Source organism: Solanum verrucosum, unplaced genomic scaffold (genome assembly GCF_900185275.1).
Source record: "Solanum verrucosum unplaced genomic scaffold, falcon-dt-bn FXZP01000261.1, whole genome shotgun sequence".
Lineage (NCBI taxonomy): Eukaryota > Viridiplantae > Streptophyta > Magnoliopsida > Solanales > Solanaceae > Solanum > Solanum verrucosum.
Window position 1 is genome coordinate 12,204,844 of NW_026019969.1, and position 11,632 is coordinate 12,216,475.

Sequence of the window (11,632 nt, forward strand, 5' to 3'; positions counted from 1 at the left end):
TGCACTTCTTTAGATAATTTTTAGAAAGACATTCGTACCAAATATACCTTATTCAAAAGCCTTAATTTATCAATGGATTTACTTATAGATATGACATTATAAATATTTTATATTATATATGATCAATATACTTTAAGCAGCTATAACAGATAATCCGCTTTATTTTTCAGATTATTGATTCAACCTTCCACATATGTAAATGTCATTATTTATAAGTATAGAAGTCAAACATGAGTTTAATTTTGATCAACAGTCAAAAAGGGTGAATTAGAAAAAGAGGAATCTTTTTTCGAGACCTTTTAGGGCATGTTTTCTTGGTTAGGTATTTATGGAAAAATGACTGTGAAGACCATGACTTATGGTTCCAAAAGCAACAATGGAACATGTCAAGTAGCATTGTGGGTTGTTCAAGTATAATTAGTATAAGGAACTTTAATTTGGCTTTAGTTCCTAACCAAACTTGAAGTTTATTAATTACATGCACTTTATTTCACCCTGTCCCTATCCGCGTGTTATAAACTTTGTTCATATTTGAGTTTGATATTGTTTTACGTGAGTTGATGGTCTATAAAAAATAACTTCTCTATCTCCACAAAATAGGAGTAAATTTAAGTTGTGTATACACTAGCCCACTCCACTTGTAAAATTACACTGAATTTGTTGATTTTGTTGTTGAACTTTATAATTTGCTATAGTTCCTAGCCAAATTTGAAGTTGATTAATTACATGCACTTTGTTTTGATCACGTGACTTGTTATAAATTTGTCTAGACCAAGTGATTATGATATTTTTTTATTTGTTTAGCAAATTGCGTCAATAGCTCGTTGTGTGTCGTCTAATTAACCTATCCTTCCACTTGGTTGGGTATGAATGCTTTGTCACTAATTGACATTTGTGATTTTAGTTAGCATGTTTTTAACTTAATTTTTGCCTACACTCTTCGAACTTTCTGAAATAGTAATTACTTAAGAGTGTAGTATACGCCAAAGACCGTTGAATTTAACAAATTTTATCATCATGTTTTATTATTTCTAATGCAGAACTTTTAGTCAAGTATATATAAGACGAATAAGAAAATACATTTTGATCATCGCAAAACACATTCTACTATATGATATCAGTGTCTAATGTCACTGATATTGTCATATTGATCAACAATAAATTAAACACGCTAATTATGTTAAACTCTCATTTTAATTTTTCTAAATCCTAACCATATGCATACATATATGTTAAGAAAGTGGACATTATACACATAACAAAATTGTAATGGTCAGCCCAAAAAATATGTCTTACTATTATAAAAAGAGATTATAAAAGTGAGAATTATCCAAAATTATATAGAAAGACCAAATTAGCAATCCTATAATCAACCAATGAGACTTGATCTAGTATCATGTTAAACACTGGGACGAATAATTGACATAACATGTTTATAACATAATATGGGACCTGACACTAATAAATAATTATAATACATATGAGTTTGATTGTAAATCAAATTATGAAAATGAATATTGAATATATAATAGCTCAAACTTCAAAACTAGCTCAAAAGATAAGATCAGTTGAAAACTATCCATAACCATATAAAATATTATAATATAATTTATTCATACTCTCATGTCTCAAGAAATGTGAGAGTCTAACATCATCAATAATTATGTTTTTATTTTAAAATAAAATGAATGGCCATTACCTCATCATCAATTATTTTGAAGAAAAAAGACTCAAGAGATCATTATTTGTTAGACTGAAAACTCATGCACAATTATATTAGTAATAGTTGTAGCACCTAATTATTCATATATCTGCTCTGTCGACTTTTTATATATATAAATATTAGATTTTCAATCAATTAACAATATTTAAAAAAATTTAAAACAATTTTAATTCTCAACAACAAAAAAAACTATTAATTAAGTGATTATTTCTAGTTGAGGAATAAGACTCGAAACGAAGTCGGTTGCAATAGTTAGGTCATGTGTTGACTAAACAACAAAAATCTCCACTTTCTTTTTGTTCATTTTTTCAACACAAAAAATCTCCACTTACTTTTTGTTCATTTTTTCAACACAAAAAATCTCCACTTTACTGAATAACTTAACGTAACAAATTTTGAGACACAAACAAATCGATCTGGATTACAAAAACAGATTATTAATGGCCAATTCAACCTTTTGCTGACCGATAGGTACCTATTATTTTCCACAATGCAACCATCAGCTTATGCATGATTTTTTTAAACACGCAATGTCAAAATAATTAAGGTTTTAACTTTGCTTGAATATGTCGTTCTAGACTACCAAGTTTAAACCATTTATTACTATTATTTTTGTTACAAAAACTTCTCGACAAACAATGTCATTTAGAGTCAGTTTGTATTGGCTCGTGTTTTTAAATTAAAATAGCTTTTAAGATTTTATATTTGTTTTACTATAATATGTCAAAGGATGAATTGATAACAAGTTGTACGTGAAAAAACGTGGGAATAATATAATGGGGAGGCAAATGGGAAGCTTCAAATAGCTAGGAATGGGTTGTTGTGGTTGAATATCCATAAATTAATGTTTGGGGTGGATTTTGCTGTATCTTTTTTCCAAGTCAAAAGAGTGCACGTGAAGGATTACTCATCCGTTTGCACAGTCTCCAAAAACTGCCGTCAAGGAAACATCCTCCCACTATCCTTCTTCACGTGTTTGTAATTCCGAGTCTCAAAATAAATATCGAATATTCATAAAATTCGCCCCAAAAAAATCTAACACTACAAAAGTTTGAGTAAATGATTTTAGGGCAGCTTATTACTAATAGAAATAAAAATATAGTTTTTAAAGAAGTACATAATTAAAAATGTATAAGAAACTACAAAATAAATTGAATTGGAAAATTTTCTGATCATCGCCCTACTTTTTCTTCTTTTTGACGTTTTAGACTTTCTAAACTTTTATTTAATAGTTGCTCGTACATTTTTGACATGGGAGACATTACACATGTTTCGTACATCATTTTGCATGTGTAATTAAGTCTCAATGTGTGATATATAACTATATACCTATATATGTTCAATATCCTCGTTTTGTACGTGTTACTGTTCAAGTTAGTATAATGTGGGAAATATTATTACTTGTAACATTTTTTTAATGGTGAAATCATAAATTCTAGCAATGAATTCAAACAAATGCTAGAATAAAACATTTACCTTATCTGAAGGGAAAACAAAAACTGAATGAAAAAGGATCCGACAATATATGTATATGGTACTATTTGAATAGATGAGAATTAATTTTGGATCAATAATTTTAAAAATTTAACGGGTTTAATGATAAAAATCTAAAGATCAATTTGAATAAATTTATATCTTAAATTCATCATTTTATTATAGTACACACATTCTTTCGAAATTTAAAATATGCACTACGTGTCTTGTTAGTCCAACTGAGAAGATATTCTCAAGAATATACTATATGATTATTTGTTCTGGATCAAAGGAAGTGTTGGTATGAAGGAAACTATTTTGCACAATGATAAGTTAATTTCTTTCTTATTTTTTTAAGCTCGTAGAAAATTACTGTTTCAAATAATTTCAAACTCGATTATAATGTTTGGGGATGAAATATTAGGTTGACGTTTAATGTTACAATAGTTTACTATTTTTCAAATCTAGGTGTAACATCTTTTTCATAAAAAAATTAATTTGTTTCATATAAATATTATAATTGTAATCTAAAAGGTCTATAAATTATTAGGAAAACACACACAAAAAAAAAAAAACATTTAGTGAACAGTCTCCCAAAAAAATCTGTAGAAAAATGACACTGAGGGGAGTGTTGGACCATCATATGAAACTTAACATAAGACTCATGTTGGGCCTAAAATCAGATTTGATTTGAAACGGTCCACGATCATTGAATTGACATAAAGTGGGCTTATCCAATGGACATTAAAATGACACTATTTTGAAGTGGTCCATCTTAATATAAAGTTGTTGGGCCTAAAAATGACACCTTTGTTGAAGTGGTCCACCATTACAAGTCTTAGTGGTCGTTTGATAGGATGTATAACAATAATGTTAAATATAAGGGCAAATTATAGAAATCACATACTTTTAAGGCAAAATTACAATCTATCCCTTGAAAGTTTATAATTACAGAAATCCCTCAAACGGATACAATAATATAAGCATTGATACATTAATCTGATGTGCAAGATACATTAATCATTAAGTAATATACATTACATTTTATACACGATACATTAATTTGATGTACATTTTATACATGATACACTAATCTGATGCGCGAGATACACTAATCTGATGCGCTGATACATTAATTTGATGCGCGAGATACACTAATCTAATGCGTGAAAATGAGGAATTTTGGAGATTTTAAAACTTATAGGGAATAATGGTAATATGTAAACTAAAAGGTAAGATTTTTGTAATTAATCCTAAATATAATGCATTAGTAATGCTTGCATTAATTATGCAGAGATCATTGCTTGTGCACAGTTTGGTTTATTAGAAATAACATGTCTTGCATATTTTTTTCTATAAAATACTCCCTCCGTCCATTTTTAATTGTCATGATTTCCTTTTTTAGAGTCAAACGATAAGAATTTTGACTAACATTTACGATGTATTTTTTCATCATATTGATATGTAAAAAATTGCAATTTATAGTACTTTTCATATTGTTTTTGAATATCTAATTTTTTTTGTTTAAAATATTGAATTAATGCAATCTAATTTAACTTTGAAAATTAGTCAAATTGAAGTTTTTGTTTATTCCTAGTACAAAAATGAAACTAATCTTGAGACCTTTGGAAAAACGCAACATGATAATTAAAAGTGGATGGAGTGAGTATTTATTTACAAAGATACTCTCCACATATATGGTGAATAAAAGGCAATAGATTTTGCGGGTAAAATGAGTCTTTAACCATGCTAATATATGCATTAAATCACCTACATTACTAATATCATAAATTTTTGTATATTAGTAATGCACTCCTCAATATACCATAGTGTGGTATCGAACAAGATATTAGTAATACACAAAGTTATAGCTATATGTATTCTTTTTTCTAATACACTCTACCAAATGATCCTTTAATTTTGTGATTATAGCATGTGATATGTTTAAAGATATGGGACAGAGCAAACAAATGTCCTTTATTTTCCATTTATAGAGAGAGTTAATTTTGTTTACCATATATAGTGATAGATTAGGTTTAATACCAAATACACTGTGTAAACTGTATTATCAGATCTAATAGCAAATAAATTCTAGACTCATTTTCTTATTTTGGTTATTTTTCCTTAATCCCACTTATTTTTAATCTTCCTTCACATGGAAGCTATTTTTTTAAAATCCATATTTGCTCTAGTTGTCGACAAAAATTGAAAAAATTGTGTAGATGCAAATGATGATTTCCTTTGCTTTTTTTACAGACGTTTAATTCACTTAGACTTTAGATAACATTTTAAAGAACCTTAAGACTTTTGACTATATTTTTAACAGTTGAAAATAATAGCTCATAGGTACATTTCAAAGAACCTTGGACTCGATTATCATTTTTAGTAATAATATAATTTTTTATTGAACACTTATAATACATTTATAACACAATTTTAATATATGTTATTGAGAACAAGTTATCAAACATATATAATACAAGTTTTATTGATGGATAATACATTTATCATACATTTTAATGTATTTGTAATACATTGTGTCATTTTCTTACCAAAAAAATATAATATATTTTAAAACACTTATAATACATTTATATTATATGCATAATTTACTTTTAATATATAGTACAGATTTATCAGTATTTTTATATATTGTTAAAAATGATGGTAAATAAAAAATATTGTCAAAATCAATAATAATTATTTAATAAAAAATATTTATCTAAGTAATTTTTCCAAAAACAATTTACGGGACGGAGCAAATACATGCCCTTTATTTTACTTTTACAACACAGAGAGCTTGAAAAATTACAACATATAGCGATAGACACGGTTTAATAGCAAATACACTGTATGGACTTATATTATCATTTTTAATAGTAGCAAATAATTAAACTGCAAACCCATCTTCTTCTTTTGGTTACTTTCTCCTGTAATCCCACTTCTCTCTAATCTTCCTTGGCGTTGCTGCTAATCGCCGCTGAGAGGGGATTGGATCTGGATCGTATTTTGTGTGTTGGATCTTCACCTGAAGATCTTCATAAGTTACTATCCGAATATTGGATTTAAAGTTTTGACGATATTCAATCTGAAAGTTTAGGGTCAATATCTCATTCAAGACACTTTGTTGGACAACATCAGCAATTTTAGTGATTTCTTCAATGAATTGAAGGATTTTTTCATCTTTCTCACCTGTAGAAGGACCCAAAGGAGATGAAAGTACAGAATTAATAGTCATATTTCAACGTAAAAAAAAAAGGGTAATTTACCAAAGCTTATATAATTTAAGTAACTGTTGAAACTTGAGGGAAAAAGAAAGTTTTTTTTTTCTAATATTAAATTGCTTGAGTTATATGGAGTAAGAAGGGTGTTTAAATAGGGGAGAGAAGGGGAAGACTGAAGAGGACACGTCAAACAAAGTTGGATGGCATATACTACTCTTATTTTTTTTATTTTTTTTTTAGGGATAGCATATACTTGGTTCTTGCACAACACGTAAAATACTTTATTAAATCAAATATAAAAGTAAACATAACAAAAACAAAAATATATCACCATAATATTTAATCCATATCCACCGGTCCCGCAAGGAAGTATTTGACTATTAGGAAATAGTTAGTATTGTCTCATAGGCGTAAGTCTGATAAGAAAGATAAAGTGTACGTAGATTCTAACCTTATTTTATAGAGAAGTCTTTGACTACAACATATTATAGTATATAGTTACACAAGTAAGGTCTTCGGAAAAAAAAATGTACGTAAATTTTATCCCAACTAATCTCGTGAGGAAGTGATCTTTGACTATTTTATTATATTATCCTAATTTGTCACTTAACTTTAATCAATAAGAGCCTTTGTATTTTGAATTTTCCAACTTGCCCTGTCCCCTCTTGTTTCAGCAAAAAGTGAATAATTGAAAATTTTGGTAGTCTTTCTTGTCCTATTAGAAAATAAAGTAAATGGAAAATAATAGCGTCCCCCCAAATATGCACGTAAAAATATTGTTTGCTCATTTGAAGAACTTCTTTAGATAATTTCTGGAATGACATTCGTACCAATACATTTTTCAAAAGCCTTAATTTATCGGTGAAAATTGACGGTAAAGACCATGGCTTAGTGCCTGTTTGGATTAACTTATTTTTAGGTATTTTCAATTTTTAGGCACTTTTTTAGTTGTGTTAAGGTAAGTACTTTTTACTTTTAAGCACTTTTTAGTTGTGAAAGTGCTTGAAAATGTCAGATTCTTAGGCCAAAAAAATTCAAAAATAAGTCAAAAAGTAAAATACCATTCACTTATGGCTTTTAACTTTTAACTTATAAATTATTTTTTATAAGTCCATCCATACCGCCCTTATGGTTCCAAAAACACTAATGGAACACCTCAAAAGGCAAAGTAGCGTTGTGGATGTTCAAGTGTAATTGGTATTAGGAACTATAATTTGGCTTTAGTTCCTGACCAAACTTGAAGTTTATTAGTTACATGCAATGCATCTTGTTTCACCTTATCCTATCGCGCGTTATAAATGTCCATATTTGAGTTTAATATGTTTTATTGGAATAGATGTTCTATCAGAAATAAATTTTTTTATTTCCATAAAGTAAAAATAAAGTAATTGAATATATACCACGTCCTTTCCAAACTCAATCCACATGTAAAATTACAGTGATTTTGTTATTGTTGTCATTGACATAAGACGTGTTTCATATGTGATAAAGTTTAAACTTTAAAGACAAATTACGGGATAGGACATAAAACATATATGTCCTTTATTTTCCTTTATAGTGAGTGTTTACAAAAATTGTACTAATAAATAGCGATAGATTAGATTAATTAAGTGCAAATATACCGTGTAGATTGTATTATCAGATGTAATAGCAAATAAATTGTAAACCCATCTTCTTCTTTTGGTTAATTTCTCTTGTACATCTTTGATGACAAATGACTGTATGTTATATTTATATATTTAGATCTTCTTCTTTGTATGTATTTTCACTGTATCCCATTGTGTGGAAGAGATTGAGAGAGTTTTTTTTATTGGCAGATGTTGTATGTTAACTTATTCGCACAATGATAAGGCTATTAAGCGTGCAAAAATGTATCACTGTATGTGTCAATACATTGAAATTGAGTGAACGCATGCAAGTGATACATGCATAGTAAATCAATACAATAATTATGAATCGTAATTAAATAAGTTTATTATAACTATTAATGGTAATTATACTCTAAATTATAATTATTTAAGAGATTTTTGTAACTTTAATAATGTTGATAAATTAATAAGAATTTAAAACCAAATAATCAAATAGAATTAACCAGTGTATCGTTCACACCCTAAATCATGATATCTTCTTATAAAATATCGTAAATATAATAAGACCCCATTTTCGATCTTACTTTTCCTTTTTATGTAACTACTACAATCATTAATTTATTTTCATTTATTAATAAAATTACATATCACATCCCTTTTTATACCGAGTCGCATGTTATGCCATGCTAGGTTATGGGACTTTTTATTTCACTCGGAAATTGCCCTAGAAAGGCGCATATTTACTACCTTGAAACTATTCTCTTTTTTTTTAGTGGCATTATATGACATTATAAGTTTTTTTTAAAAGAATGATTTCGTATATAAACTTTGTTATTTTTTATTTATTTATTTTATTGTTGTTGTTGTAATTTTCAAAATCCAATAAGAATTTTGTTGGCACTTCAAGAGTGGAACAAAAATAAACACAAGTATCAACTTTCTAGTTGAATATTTAATGAATGTTAATGTGATATTGGGAAGTATGCAACAAGAACGCAAATATCTCTCTCTGTATATATATTCTCGATTGGTACATTCCATATTAAAAAATATAATAAAAAAAAATTGAATATTAAACATCAATTGATATTGTATGACAAGTCTCATGTCAAACGTTTTGGGGAAACTCGTATTATAAACCTTTTCTTAAGACTTACTTATATAGATGACAATACTTTATCAATATTACAAATATAAAGTTTTTTTTTTTGTTACTTAAATAGCAGTTTTAAGAATATTTTTTTTTATAATTCCTAATTTCACGCTATTCCATTTACTTTAAGATAACAAATTCTTTTCAATTTTAAAAATGAAATGCATATTTAAAATTCCAGATCTTTCTCTCTAGTGTATTCAAATTTTGAAATAGATCAAATATTTTTATTAACAAAACGATTTATGCAATCTTCTCTCAAAATTTTAAAAATTACTACAAAGTATTTATATCAATACAATAGTTTATATTACGTATTTAAAAAAATATATCATTTATTATTATTATTATTATTATTATTATTATTATTTATTACTAGTAATTTTATCAAGTATATTTAAATGGTATACTGTATTTATTATAAGTATAAAGGTTAAAAATATTATATTATAGGTATTAAATTAAACTTTATATTTTTAAGATCAGAGAGTAAAGTATTTAAACTAAGTATAAAGTATTGTTTGGATCAAGATATGAAGTACTTCATTATAATTTCTAAGTATATCTATTCCAAGTATATATTTTAATAGCAAAATATAAAAAAAACATTTATACAAGGTATAAAGTATTTATTATAAGCATATTTAGAAAAACACTTTTTTTTACTAGCTAGTAATAAACAGGTATAAAGTATTTTCTACTTATACCTTGCTTGTATTTTTAAGTGCAACAAGATATAAAAGTATTTTAGACTAAGAGTCTGTTTGGCATTGCTGCTAAAAACTGCTTATTTTTAGAAGCACTTTTTAAAATGGATTATTTTAAAAATGTTTTTGAAAAAAATTTGTGTTTGGCTAATTCATTTGAAAAGTGTTTTTGATAAGCAAATCGTGCTTGACCAATTTTTTTTAAAAAGTGCTTTTGAGAGTCAAATTACGAAAAAATGTAAGTATCAATGTACTTTTGATACTAAAATTATTTTATAGAGAGAAACTATTTTAAATATCTATTAGAATTTTTTTAATGAAAATATGCATATTCAAATTTTCAATCAATATTATACATAAATAAATAAACTATTAATATAATATTAACATGATGACTTAAATATATAATTCAAAATATCAAGAAAATAAATTTAAAAACTATTCCACAAATTAAACCACTATATACAAAAATTTCACCACAAAAAGAAATAAAATCCTTCATATTTTCAATCCTACAAAAATGTTGTTGCTACATTTATTTCTGATTCTGTAAAATAAGACGTAAAATAATAATAGTATATAAACATAAAATAAAAAATAAAATTCTTGTATGAAACTTAACCAAATTTATGACATATTGATAAATATGTATATATGGGAGGGATATTTTAGTCTTCAAGAAAATGATTTCTGCTTCTGTTTCTGCTTTTTTTAAGAAGAAGCATTTTTTAGCATCTTCCCAACAGCAGAAAAACGCTTCTATTTAAAAGATGTTTTGAGAATTCGCCAAACACTATTATTTTTTTTAAAAGTGCTTTTATCGAAAAAGCATTTTTGGCCTCCCAACTAGGGTTGTTCAAAACCCAACCGAAATCGATAACCCGAATCGATTTTTTTTTATTGGTTTATTAGTAAAGGGTTATTGGTTTAGCGATTCAGATAACGGTTTTGATTTTTTTTTGTTATTGGGTTATCGGTTCTTAACGATTTGAGATTTTTTCTTAATGAGCTAACCGATAACCCAATAGTAAATTAAATAATTATATATATAACTTAGAGTTTAGTTTCCTACTTTTATTTCTGGCTATCTCAAAATCTTGGTTATTCTACAATGTAAAAGTGTTTGCTTTTAAGCAAGATGCAACTTGTGAACTCATGTACATGATTCATTCGATTTGTCACCTTGTTTCTAAGTGATTTTCATTAATTTATTTTTGTGTCAAATTTTAACGGTTAAACCGATAAGCTAATATCTTAATGGTTCTATAACGGTTTAGCATCTCTACAAACCGATAACCAATAAATCAAACTGATATACTTCAAAACCGAACCGATCGATACACAACCCTACTCCCAACAACAATGTCAAACATGCTCTAAGTATATCTATTTCAAGTATTTTTAAGAACAAGGTATAAAATATTTTAGACTAAGAGTCCGTTTGGATTGACTTAAAAAAAGTAATTTTCAGTCAAAAAAAGTCAATTTTAAATGACTTTTAAGTCAATAAATAAAAAGTAGGGGGAGACTTACTTTTGGTTTTTGACTTATTTTAAGTTATTTTTTTACCTTGTCAAACACTTGCTAACTTATTTCAAGATTTTTTTATTTATCAAACACTTCCAAAAGTCAAAAACAAATTTAAAAGTAGATTTGACCAATTTTTAAGTCAATCCCAAACACCCTCTAAATATATTTATTTCAAGTATTTTTTAGAGTAAGGTATAAAGTATTTTCTATTTATATCTTGGGTACAAATGATG